The sequence below is a fragment of the Pristiophorus japonicus genome, chromosome 33, assembly GCF_044704955.1.
Source record: "Pristiophorus japonicus isolate sPriJap1 chromosome 33, sPriJap1.hap1, whole genome shotgun sequence".
Taxonomy (NCBI): Eukaryota; Metazoa; Chordata; class Chondrichthyes; family Pristiophoridae; genus Pristiophorus; species Pristiophorus japonicus.
The window spans coordinates 2,835,730-2,847,909 of NC_092009.1; the positions used below are offsets into that span (position 1 = coordinate 2,835,730).

Here is a 12,180-nt window from a genome sequence, read left to right on the forward strand (position 1 = left end):
TGTTATAAATGTTGGCTCCTTAGTTCCCTGGTGTCAGAGGAGGAATTGTCTGCGTCCTTCATTTATTTCACGTTAGAGACAAACATAGGTATCCATTCAGAATCAACGCACAAATTGACATCGAGATAAATGCAGCGAGAGATACAGGCAGCATTGGCACACATGGCGGAATAGACAAGAGAGATGCTTAAATACAAAATGGACTCAAACTCTAAATGGAAGTGACAGGTGGCTGATAGATATGAGTGATTGGAGGCGCTAGACCAAAGGCGTGGTTTGACTCTGTGGCTCAACGAGTCAAAGCGCCTATCTGGTAAACAAAAGATTCTCGGTTTGACTCACAGCGGGGCTGGCACTTACTATCTTCATGATTCACAAAGGGTGAGTTTCTTGCCATGGGAAAGAGCTGCAATCGTTTTTAACGTAACTGGGGTTGCACTAGTTCCCATTCTGGATTAAGGCCCTATTCAGTGCGTGGCCTTGGTCGCATACCACTGCTGCTATAATTTCGGACGGGGTCGAATTTGGCCTCATCAAAAAACTATATATTTTCTGACCAGCGCCGTGTGTAACTTTGCTGCAGTCAACAGAAAACCGTTGTAGCTGATGTGTGGCGCCGTGATCGTATAGTGGTTAGTACTCTGTGTTGTGGCCGCAGCAACCTCGGTTCGAATCCGAGTCATGGCACATCTCGCTTTATTTATTTTATTCACTACAGCACCTGCTGATAGAACACAGCCAAACATCTATCCTTACTAAATGAAACAGATATTACGTTTTTAGCGTTGGAAACATATTTACTCCTTCAAACCCATCTCTTCTCCCAGCTTTTTCTACCTTCCACAATCAACTCACATTAACTCACCGGGCGAAACATCTTTTTTTCCGTTCTGAATCTGTCTCAAAACCGACCATTTCAGAAAGTCGCTCACTTGAACTAACGGAAGGCCCTTTGCTTACAGAAGCTGATTGTACATTTTCAATATTGTCGATTTGGGTGCACTGGCAGGACCAGCGGCGAAGTCACGTTGTCACAGGTGAATTCTGTTTGGATGCAAAAATAATGAACAGGTTGGCTGATCGTGTTGCGACACTAGGTGAGCGACTTGATAACGCGATGGAAAATGAATCCATTGTATTCTGCACACGTGGGTCCGGTCCCATCCTCGTTGGTAGTGTGTTAAATATTTGATGCATGTGGTTCTTTTGTCAATCACTGAAAAATCTTATACAAATTCACCTTTTTTCCCTAGCTTGCTACACTCAGCTCATGACATGTCTCAAATTACTCATATATACTTTAATGGGAAAATAAGGCAAGAGAATACACAATAAATTGTAGAAAACTAAGATGTGTAGTGGAACAAATGGACCTTGGAGTGCAGGTCCACAGGTCCATGAACGTTGCAGGCCTGGTCGAGAACGTGGTTGATAAGGCATATGTAATACTTGCTTTTACCAGTGGATGCATAGTATTCAAGAGCAGGGGGGTTATGCTTGAACTACATACAACACTAGTTAGGCCACCACTAGAGTCCTGTTTCAGCACATTACAGGAAAGATGTAATTGCATTGGAGAGAATACAGAGGAGATTTACGAGAATGATGCCTGGACCAGAGAACTTGAGCTGCGAGGAAAGATTAGATAGGCTGTGTTAGTTGTCTGTGGAAAAGAGGAGGCTGAGGAGAGACGATATTCATGCATATACAATTGTAAGTGGACTAGGTAGAGGTTTAAGGGCGGACCTATTTCCATTAGCAGTGCATTCAACAAAGAGGAGGCATGGATTTATTGTAATTGATAGGAGGCTTAGAGGTGATTTGTGGGGATTATTTTTCACACAAAGGGTTCAGTAGCACACCGCTGAAAGGATAGTCGAGGCAGATTCCCTGCCCACGTTTCAAAAAAGTACTTGGATTTGCCCTTAAAGTGTCGTTAGCTACAAGATTTCGGAACAAGAGCTGGAAAGTCGGATGAGGCTCGTTAGCTCTTGTTCGGCAAACGTGGAAACGATGGGCCGGAATGGCCTCCTTCTATTCTATGAAATGCAATGATTCGATAATATGCATTGGTGTAAAGAGAATTGTGAACTTTTTCAGAGCCACTATTATGATAAAAAAATGTTTCACGTAAAGATAAACATATATTGAATTACTGAACAGAAGCATTGCAAAGTGGGTCCGCACATACGCAGGTAAACAACATGTGCTTTCGATTACATCACATTAAATATTCGGTAATCACAACTGTAATCGCGCTCCATTGAAACAGACACAAACATAGAATGATCCCGGACTGAGAGCATACCCATTCTACACACACACATAATGATCCCGGACTGAGACAATATCCCTTTTATACACACACAGAATGATCCGGGACTGAGAGAACATCCCTTTTACACACACACAGAATGATCCGGGACTGAGAGAATATCCCTTTTACACACACATAGAATGATCCCGGACTGAGAGAATATCCCTTTTACACACACACAGAATGTTCCGGGGCTGAGAGAATATCCCTTTTACACACACATAGAATGATCCGGGACTGAGAGAATATCCCTTTTACACACACATAGAATGATCCAGGACTGAGAGAATATCCCTTTTACACACACAGAATGATCCAGGACTGAGAGAATATCCCTTTTACACACACAGAGAATGATGCCGGACTGAGAGATTATCCCTTTTACACACACACAGAATGATCCAGGACTGAAATAATATCCCTTTTACACACACATAGAATGATACCGGACTGAGAGAATATCCCTTTTACACACACAGAGAATGATACCGGACTGAGAGAATATCCCTTTTACACACACACAGAATGATCCAGGACTGAAATAATATCCCTTTTACACACACATAGAATGATACCGGACTGAGAGAATATCCCTTTTACACATACATAGAATTATCCAGGACTGAGAGAATATCCCTTTGACACACACACAGAATGATCCGGGACTGAGAGAATATCCCTTTTACACACACAGAATGATCCCGGACTGAGAGAATATCCATTTTACACACACACAGAATGATCCGGGTCTGAGAGAATATCCTTTTTACACACACACAGAATGATCCAGGACTGAGATAATATCCCTTTTACACACACATAGAATGATCCAGGACTGAGAGAATATCCATTTTACACACACACAGAATGATCCGGGTCTGAGAGAATATCCTTTTTACACACACATAGAATGATCCAGGACTGAGAGAATATCCATTTTACACACACACAGAATGATCCGGGTCTGAGAGAATATCCTTTTTACACAAACATAGAATGATCCAGGACTGAGAGAATATCCATTTTACACACACAGAATGATCCGGGACTGAGAGAATATCCATTTTACACACACAGAATGATCCGGGACTGAGAGAATATCCATTTTACACACACAGAATGATCCGGGACTGAGAGAATATCCATTTTACACACACACAGAATGATCCGGGACTGAGAGAATATCCATTTTACACACACACAGAATGATCCGGGTCTGAGAGAATATCCTTTTTACACACACACAGAATGATCCCGGACTGAGAGAATATCCCTTTTACACACACATAGAATGATCCGGGACTGAGAGAATATCCCTTTGACACACACACAGAATGATCCGGGACTGAGAGAATATCCCTTTTACACACACACAGAATGATCCCGGACTGAGAGAACATCCATTTTACACACATATAGAATGATCCAGGACTGAGAGCATTTCCCTTTTACACACACACAGAATGATTAGGGACAGAGGGCACATTCATTTTACGCATACACAGAATGATCCGGGACAGAGAATATATCCCTTTTAAACAGGCAAAGAAAGATCCAGGATAGACAGCACATCCCATTAAAACAGGCACAGAATGATCCGGGACAGAGAATATCCCTTTTACACACACACAAAATGATCCCGGATTGAGAGCACTTCCCTTCTACACAGGCACAGAATGACCCGGGACAGAGAAAATATCCATTTTAAAAAGGCAAAGAAAGATCCAGGACAGATAGCACATCCCATTTCGACAGACACAGAATGATCCGGGACTGAGAGCACAACCCTTTTAAACAGACACAGCATGATCCGGGACTGACAGCACATCTCTTTTTAACAGACACAGAATGGCCCAGGACTTACAACAGATCCCTTTTAAACAGACACAGCGTGATCCGGGACTGAAAGCACACAGCTTTTTAAATTATAAAAAGCCCCTTATGTTCAGGCTTACTACTCTTTTTGGCAATATTATTAATCTCTCCATTGAAATAATACGATCTTTAATTTCTCTTGATAGCCACGATTGGAACATTTTTAGTTTTGTGTTATTATTCCTTCAAGGAATGTACATTGTAGCGAATGATCACATTTTCTTGAAATGCTTGCCATCAAACGTTAATTGGATAACATTTGATAGGAATGAATTGCAGGACTATGTTGAAAGTCTAGGGAGTGGGTCTAATTTTATAGCATTTTCACAAAGCCGGCTGAGTCATGATGGGACAAAAAGTCTCCTTCATTTCTGTCACTCTCGGATACTCATCCTCTACCTTCGTGTGGTTCGTTTAGTCCTGTGGGAAACGGATAATAATGTTCTGCACGTGACTTCAGATTAAAACATTGAGCAAACGATTGGGAACATTAACGGACTCAGAAACATTCAATGGCTCTTCAAAATCTCGGGTCAGCGGACTTGCTAAACTATTAACATTTGAGATAATTATGGGCTGTTCGGAACAACAGGACATCCTCAGGGCACTTGTATGAAAGCGCGGACAGGAGTTGAACCCACATTTTCCGGTTTACAGGACGGCGACATCACCACTTGATAACGAACCCTCTCATCCACAGCACTGATGTTATTTTTTTCTGAAGCAACTTACTATGGATGCTGGGAATTGGAAATGCAACCGAAATTGCTGAACATATTCAGCAGGACAAGCAGCATTAGTGAAGCGAGAAACAGAGATAATGTTTCAAGCCGATGATATTTCATCAAAACTGTCAGAAGTTGAAGGCGTAACAGGTTTTAAGCAGGTACTTAAGCAGGGAGAGGTGGAGGGGAGGAAAGAACAAAAAGGAAGGCCTGTAACATGGTGGAAAGCAGGAAAGATTTCATGACAAAGCGATAGTGCATGATAATGGGACACTGCAAGAAACAAATATGCGTTTAGAGAAAGGGTAAGCGTTAATAGCAAGAGCATTACTAACAGCTACTGTCCGAGAAAATGGGAGCAGTGGTTAGAATCTGAAATTGTTGAATTCAACTTTGAGCCCGGAAGGCTGTAAAGTGCCGAATGGAAAGATGAGCTGCTGTTCCTCGATCTTACGTTGAGCTTCATCGGAACAGTGTAGGAGGACGGGACAGGCGACCGAAAGTTTGGGGTTTTCATTGCGGACTGAATGAGCTGCTTGGTAAAGTGCTCACCTAGTATGTGCCTGGTCGCCCCAATGCAGAGGAGATTTCAGTCGATACAGTACACTATGTTGAAAGAAGTACAAGTACGTTGTTTCACCTATACTGGCCTGAACTGTGTGAAGGGAGGAGGAAATCGCCAGGTGTTGCTTCTTCTGCGCTTGCACGGGAAGGTGCTGTGGGAAGAAAAGCTTTGTTGGTGGTGATTGGATAGTGGACCAGGGCGTGCCGGATAGACTGGTCCCTTTGGACTGTTGAAAAGAGAGGGGAGAGTAAGATGTGTTTAATGGTGGAACCACGATGGATGTGTCAGCAATGGGGGAGGATGATACGTTAAATGTGGCGGTTAGTGGGGTGAATGTTAAGCACAAGTGGAACTTATTGTGGTTCTGCGAGGGAGGAGAAGGGATGAGAGCAGAAGTGCGGGAAATGTGCCGGACAAGGTCGAGGGTCATGTGCACTCGGGTTGAGGGTTTTTCTTGCTGGAGAATCATTTGGCCTCATATCGGTAGCACTTTTATTGACTTTGCCATCGTCAGGACACATACGATGGAGATGGAGAAACTGGGAGAATGGAATAGAGTACTTATAGAAAGCGAGTGGGAAAAAGTGTAATTAAGGTAGCTGTGGGAATCAGTGGGGTTATAGTAGATTCTGGTCGGCCGACTCTCCCCAGCAATGGACGTAGCGAAATGAGGAGGGGAAGGGAAGAGTCGGAGATGGGCAATGTGAAGGGCAGGGAAGGGTGGAAATTTAAAGCAAAGTTGACTAAACGTATTTTTCACTGCGAAAGCTGGAAATGGCACAAATAAAATCATCAATGTTCCAGAAAACGAGGTGATGGATGGGACCTGAGTAGAACTAGAACAAAGAATGTTGCACTTATACCATTGATATAGAGGCATAACTAGGCCGCATGCGGGTTACCATCGCAACAAATTTAATTTGGAATAAATGTGTGGAATCACAGAAGAAGTTGTCCAATGCCAGTTTAAATCAAGTTCCACCAGGCGGATGAATTGATGATGGATGGAAATTGGTTGAGCGTCCTTTCAATAAAGAAGTGGAGGAGCCTCAAGCCGTCCTGGTGGGGAATGGATGACCAGAGTGATTGGACGACCATAGTGATGGGGAGAATGAGAGTCAGGAAACTGAAAAGTAAATGATGTTACTTTTATTCTACAGCAGCTTTGCAATTACTGGCATTATCAATGGATTGGTATTTGGTGTGGAATGAATTTGCTGAATTGTCGAAAATTGCAATTTTTGCTTCAATCGTCAGGATGACTGAGTGAGTAATACGTTTTGGATTGAAAATCAAATTTGCGAATGTCGGCATCAGTTTGAGCTCAAGTATTAGCAGATGGTGTCTATTACGATAACTTGTTAAAATGTTATAATCATTGGAAAGGAAGTTTCTGTATTTATATTTTACATTTCCAGGAAGCGCTCCTACATTTACAAGAGGTGCTCAGCCGATTCATGGAAAGTAAAAGCAGGGGTCGTTGAACCCTCGAGTCGTTCAGTGAGATAAGTTTTGAAATTATCTTCACTTCATCCATCTGCTTTGACTCCAAATCAATTCCTACCAGTATCCAGCAAAAATCTATCAATCTCAGCTTTAAATTAGCAATTTAGTTGACAAATAAACCGGAGATGAGATGAGAAGAGTATTGAATTATTCTCCAATTAGTTCAGGTTTGGACAGCATTACCTGAACTGTTGGTTGGCACAGATACGATCAGAACTTTCTTAAGTATATAAGAACATAAGAATAAGGGGCAGGAGTATTATGCACCCTCGAGCCTTCTGCTCCACTGAATAAGATCGTGGATAATCTAATCAAGGACTCAGCTCTAATTCCCTGCCCGCTCCCCATAACCCTTTACTCCCTGATCATTCAAAAATGTGTCTAACTCCGATTTCATATATTTATTGACCCAGCCTCCATGGCTCTCTGGGAGAGAGAATTCCATAGATTTAAAACGAACTGAGAAAAGAAGTTTCTTCTGATCTCAGTTTTAAATCTACATAAACGACTGGGAAGAAGGGACCGAGTGTAACGTAGCCACGGTTGCTGACGATGAAAAGGTGGAATGAAAAGCAATGTATGAGTATAATGTTGGAACAAAGAAATGGCGGGCCAATTGAACAAGTACTTTGGTTCGGTATTCACTGAGGAGGACACAAACAACCTTCCGGATATAAAAGGGGTCGGAGGGTCTAGTAATTGGGGGAACTGAGGGAAATCCTTATTAGTCGGGAAATTGTGTTGGGGAAATTGATGGGATTGAAGGCCGATAAATCCCCAGGGCCTGATGGACTGCATCCCAGAGTACTTAAGGAGGTGGCCTTGGAAATAGTGGATGCATTGACAGTCATTTTCCAACATTCCATTGACTCTGGATCAGTTCCTATGGAGTGGAGGGTAGCCAATGTAACCCCACTTTTTAAAAAAGGAGGGAGAGAGAAAACAGGGAATTACAGAGCGGTCAGCCTGACATCGGTAGTGGCTAAAATGATGGAATCAATTATTAAGGATGCCATCGCAGTGCATTTAGAAAGAAGTAATATGATAGGTCCAAGTCAGCATGGATTTGTGAAAGGGAAATCATGCTTGACAAATCTTCTGGAATTTTTTGAAGATGTTTCCAGTAGAGTGGACAAGGGAGAACCAGTTGATGTGGTATATTTGGACTTTCAGAAGGCTTTCGACAAGGTCCCACACAAGAGATTAATGTGCAAAGTTAAAGCACACGGGATTGGGGGTAGTGTGCTGACATGGATTGAGAACTGGTTGTCAGACAGGAAGCAAAGAGTAGGAGTAAATGGGGACTTTTCAGATTGGCAGGCAGTGACTAGTGGGGTACCGCAAGGTTCTGTGCTGGGGCCCCAGCTGTTTACACTGTACATTAATGATTTAGACGAGGGGATAAATGTAGTATCTCCAAATTTGCGGATGACACTAAGTTGGGTGGCAGTGTGAGCTGCAAGGAGGATTCTATGAGGCTGCAGAGCGACTTGGATAGGTTCGGTGAGTGGGCAAATGCATGGCAGATGAAATATAATGTTGATAAATTTGAGGTTATCCCCTTTGGTTGTAAAAACAGAGAGACAGACTATTATCTGAAAAGTGACAGATTAGGAAAAGGGCAGGTGCAAAGAGACCTGGGTGTCATGGTACATCAGTCATTGAAGGTTGGCATTCAGGTACAGCAGGCGGTTAAGAAAGCAAAAGGCATGTTGGCCTTCATAGCGAGGGGATTTGAGTACAAGGGCAGGGAGGTGTTGCTACAATTGTACAGGGCCTTGGTGAGGCCACACCTGCAGTATTGTGTACAGTTTTGGTCTCCTAACCTGACGAAGGACATTCTTGCTATTGAGGGAGTGCAGCGAAGGTTCACCAGACTGATTCCCGGGATGGCGGGACTGACCTATCAAGAAAGACTGGATCAACTGGGATTGTATTCACTGGAGTTCAGAAGAATGAGAGGAGACCTCATAGAAACGTTTAAAATTCTGACGGTGTTAGACAGGTTAGATGCAGGAAGAATGTTCCCAATGTTGGGGAAGTCCAGAACCAGGGGTCACAGTCTAAGGATAAGGGGGAAACCATTTAGGACCGAGATGAGGAGGAATTTCTTCACACAGAGAGTGGTGAACCTATGGAATTCTCTACCACAGAAAGTTGTTGAGGCCAATTCACTAAATATATTCAAAAAGGAGTTAGATGAAGTCCTTACTACTAGGAGAATCAAGGGGTATGGTGAGAAAGCCGGAATGGGGTACTGAAGTTGCATGTTCAGCCATGAACTCATCGAATGGCGGTGCAGGCTAGAAGGGCTGAATGGCCTACTCCTGCACCTATTTTCTATGTTTCTATTTTTCTAAGTGTGAGTTCATGCAATTTGACAGAAAAAACTTTGACAGAAAAGAACAAGCTATTATTTAAATGGAGAAATATTGCAACGTGCTGCAGTACAGCGGGAACTATGAGTACTTGTGTATGAAACACAAAAGGTTAGTATGCAGCTGCAGCAAATAATCAGGAAGGCCAATGGAATCATGGCGTTTATTACAAAGGAGATGGAGTATAACAACAGGGAAGTCTTGCTACAGCTATATCGGGTATTGTGAGGCCACACCTGAAATACAGTGTATAGTTTTGGTTTCCATATTTACGAAAGGATACTTGCTTTGGAGGCAATTCAGATAAGGTTCAATGGGTTCATTCGGAGATGAGGGGGTTGATCTATGATGAAAGATTGAGGAGGTTCAGCCATTACTCATTGGAATTCAGAAGAATGAGAGATGATCTTATCAAAACGTATACGTTTATGAGGGGGCTTGACAAGATGGATGCAAAGAGGAGGTTTCCATTGATAGGGAAGACTAGAACTAGGGGGCAACATCTTAGAAAAAGCGGGCACCCATTTAAAACAGAGATGAGGAGGAATTTCCTCTTTCAGAGGGTTGTAAATTTGTGGAATTCGCCGCCTCAGAGCGCTGTGGAAGCCGGGACGTTGAATAAATATAAGTCAGAGACAGTTTCTTAACCAATAAGGGATTACGGGCTTATGGGGAGCGGGCAGGAAAGTGAAACTGAGTCCATGATCCGATCAGCAATTATCGTATTAAATGGTGGTGCAGAATCGATGGGCTGTATGGCTTATTCCTGCTCATCTTTCACATGTTCTTATGTTCTTATAAATGGGCGGTCCGTTATTCTAAGTCTTTGTCCCCTAGTTTTAGTTTCCTGTATGTGTGCGAATATGCTCAGTGCATCCATCTTGTCGAGCGTCCTCATTATCTTATACGTTTCCATTAGATTACCTCTCATTCTTCTGAATTCCCGTGTGGATAGTGCCAACCTACTGAACCTATCTTCTTAAGTCAACCCTCCCCATCTCCGAAATCGACTTAGTGAACCCTCTCTGAACAATCTCCAAGTATATCCTTCCTTAAATACGGAGACTAAAACTGTACGCAATACTCCAGGTGTGACCTCACTAATATGCGGTACAATTGTAGCAGGTCTAATCTGCCTTTATAAAGCATCTTACTTGCAATAAACGCATATTCCATTTGCTTTCCTGATTAAGTGCTGCACATGCACACTAATTTTTGTATTTCTTGCACAAGGACCCTCAGGTGTCCCTGTACTGCAGCACTTTGCAACTTTTCTCCTTTTAAATTATAATTTGCTTTTCTATTCTTTCTGCCACAGTTGGTAACGTCACATTTTCACACATTATATTGCAACTGCCAAACTGTTGCCCACTCACTTAGCCTGTCTATATCTCTTTGCAGATTTATTTTGTCCTCCTCAGAATTATTTGCTTTCCTACCCATCTTTGTATCATCAGCAAATTTAGCTCCGTTACACTCGGTCCTTTCATGCAAGTCATTAGTATAGATTGTAAATATTTGTGGACCCAGCACCGATACCTGCGTCACCCCAGTAGTCATTGTTTGCCAACTGGAGAATTACGCATTTATCCCGACGCTCTGTTTTCTGTTATTTAGCAAAGCCTCTATCCATGCTAATATTTTACTCCCAACCCCATGAGCTATTATCTTGTGCAGTAACCTCTTATATGGCACATTATCGAATGCCTTCTGGAAATCCAAATACACCACATCTACTGGTTGCCCCTTATCCATACGCTACATCCTCAAAAATTTCAGCAAATTTGTTTAACATGACTTCCTTTTCATCAAACCATGCTGATGCTGCTTGATTGAATCATGCGTTTCCAAATGTACTGCTACTGCTTCCTTAATAATGGACTCCAGCATTTTCGCAACGGCAGATGTTAGGCTAACTGGTATATAGTTTCCTGCTTTTTGCTTGACTCGTATTTTAGGGGCGTTACATTTGCGGTTTTCCTATCCACTGGGACCACTCCAGAAAAAGGGAATTTTGAGAAATTATAACGAATGCATTCACTACCTCTGCAACCACTTCTCATAAGACCCTAGGATGTAAGCCATCAGGTCCAGGGGACTTGTCTGCCTTCAGGGCAATTATTTTACTAGTGCTACTTCCTTCGTGATAGTGATAGTATTAATTCATCCCTGCCTATACCCGCTTGATTATCCACTATTGGGTTGTTTTTAGTGTCATCTGCATTAAAGACCAATACAAAATATGTGTTCAACATCTCTGCGATTTCCCTGTTCTCCAATATTCATTCCCCAGTGTCATCATCCAAGGGGCCAACATTCACATTAGCAACTCTTTTCCTTTTTATGTATTTGTAGAAACTCTTACAATCTGTTTTTATATTTCGTGCTCGTTTAATTTCATAATCTATCTTCCCCCTTTTATAATGTATTTAATCGTTCTCTGCTGGCTTAAAAAAATTCCCAATGCGCTGCTCTCGTCTCCCACAAGTCTTGGCCACATTGTATGCCTTTGATTTCAATATGATACACTCCGTTATTTCCTTAGATTGACGCCTTTAAGTTATCCCTTCTCTCACAGCCTTTCCTTCTCATTGGGTCATGTTTTGTTCCATGTTATAAAATATCTCCTTAAATATCTCATTACACAGTACTAGATCTAAGATAGCCTGCTCCCGGTAGAAATAAACTCTCCCGGATACAATCCATGAACGCCTCCTCAAGTCTAGCTTGGCCAATTAGGTTGATCCAGTAAATATGAAGGTTAAAAGCCTCTATCATTATTGCCGTTTCTTTTTTCCAAGCTTCTATTATTTC

At 42.3% G+C, this 12,180-nt stretch overlaps 1 non-coding gene across 1 annotated transcript; it reads left to right on the forward strand.

Moving 5' to 3' along the window:
• Nucleotides 1-615: 615 nt before the first annotated feature.
• Nucleotides 616-687, forward strand: trnah-gug (transfer RNA histidin (anticodon GUG)). Its single transcript has one exon. It is a non-coding gene; the product is annotated as a tRNA-His (tRNA).
• Nucleotides 688-12,180: the final 11,493 nt, after the last annotated feature.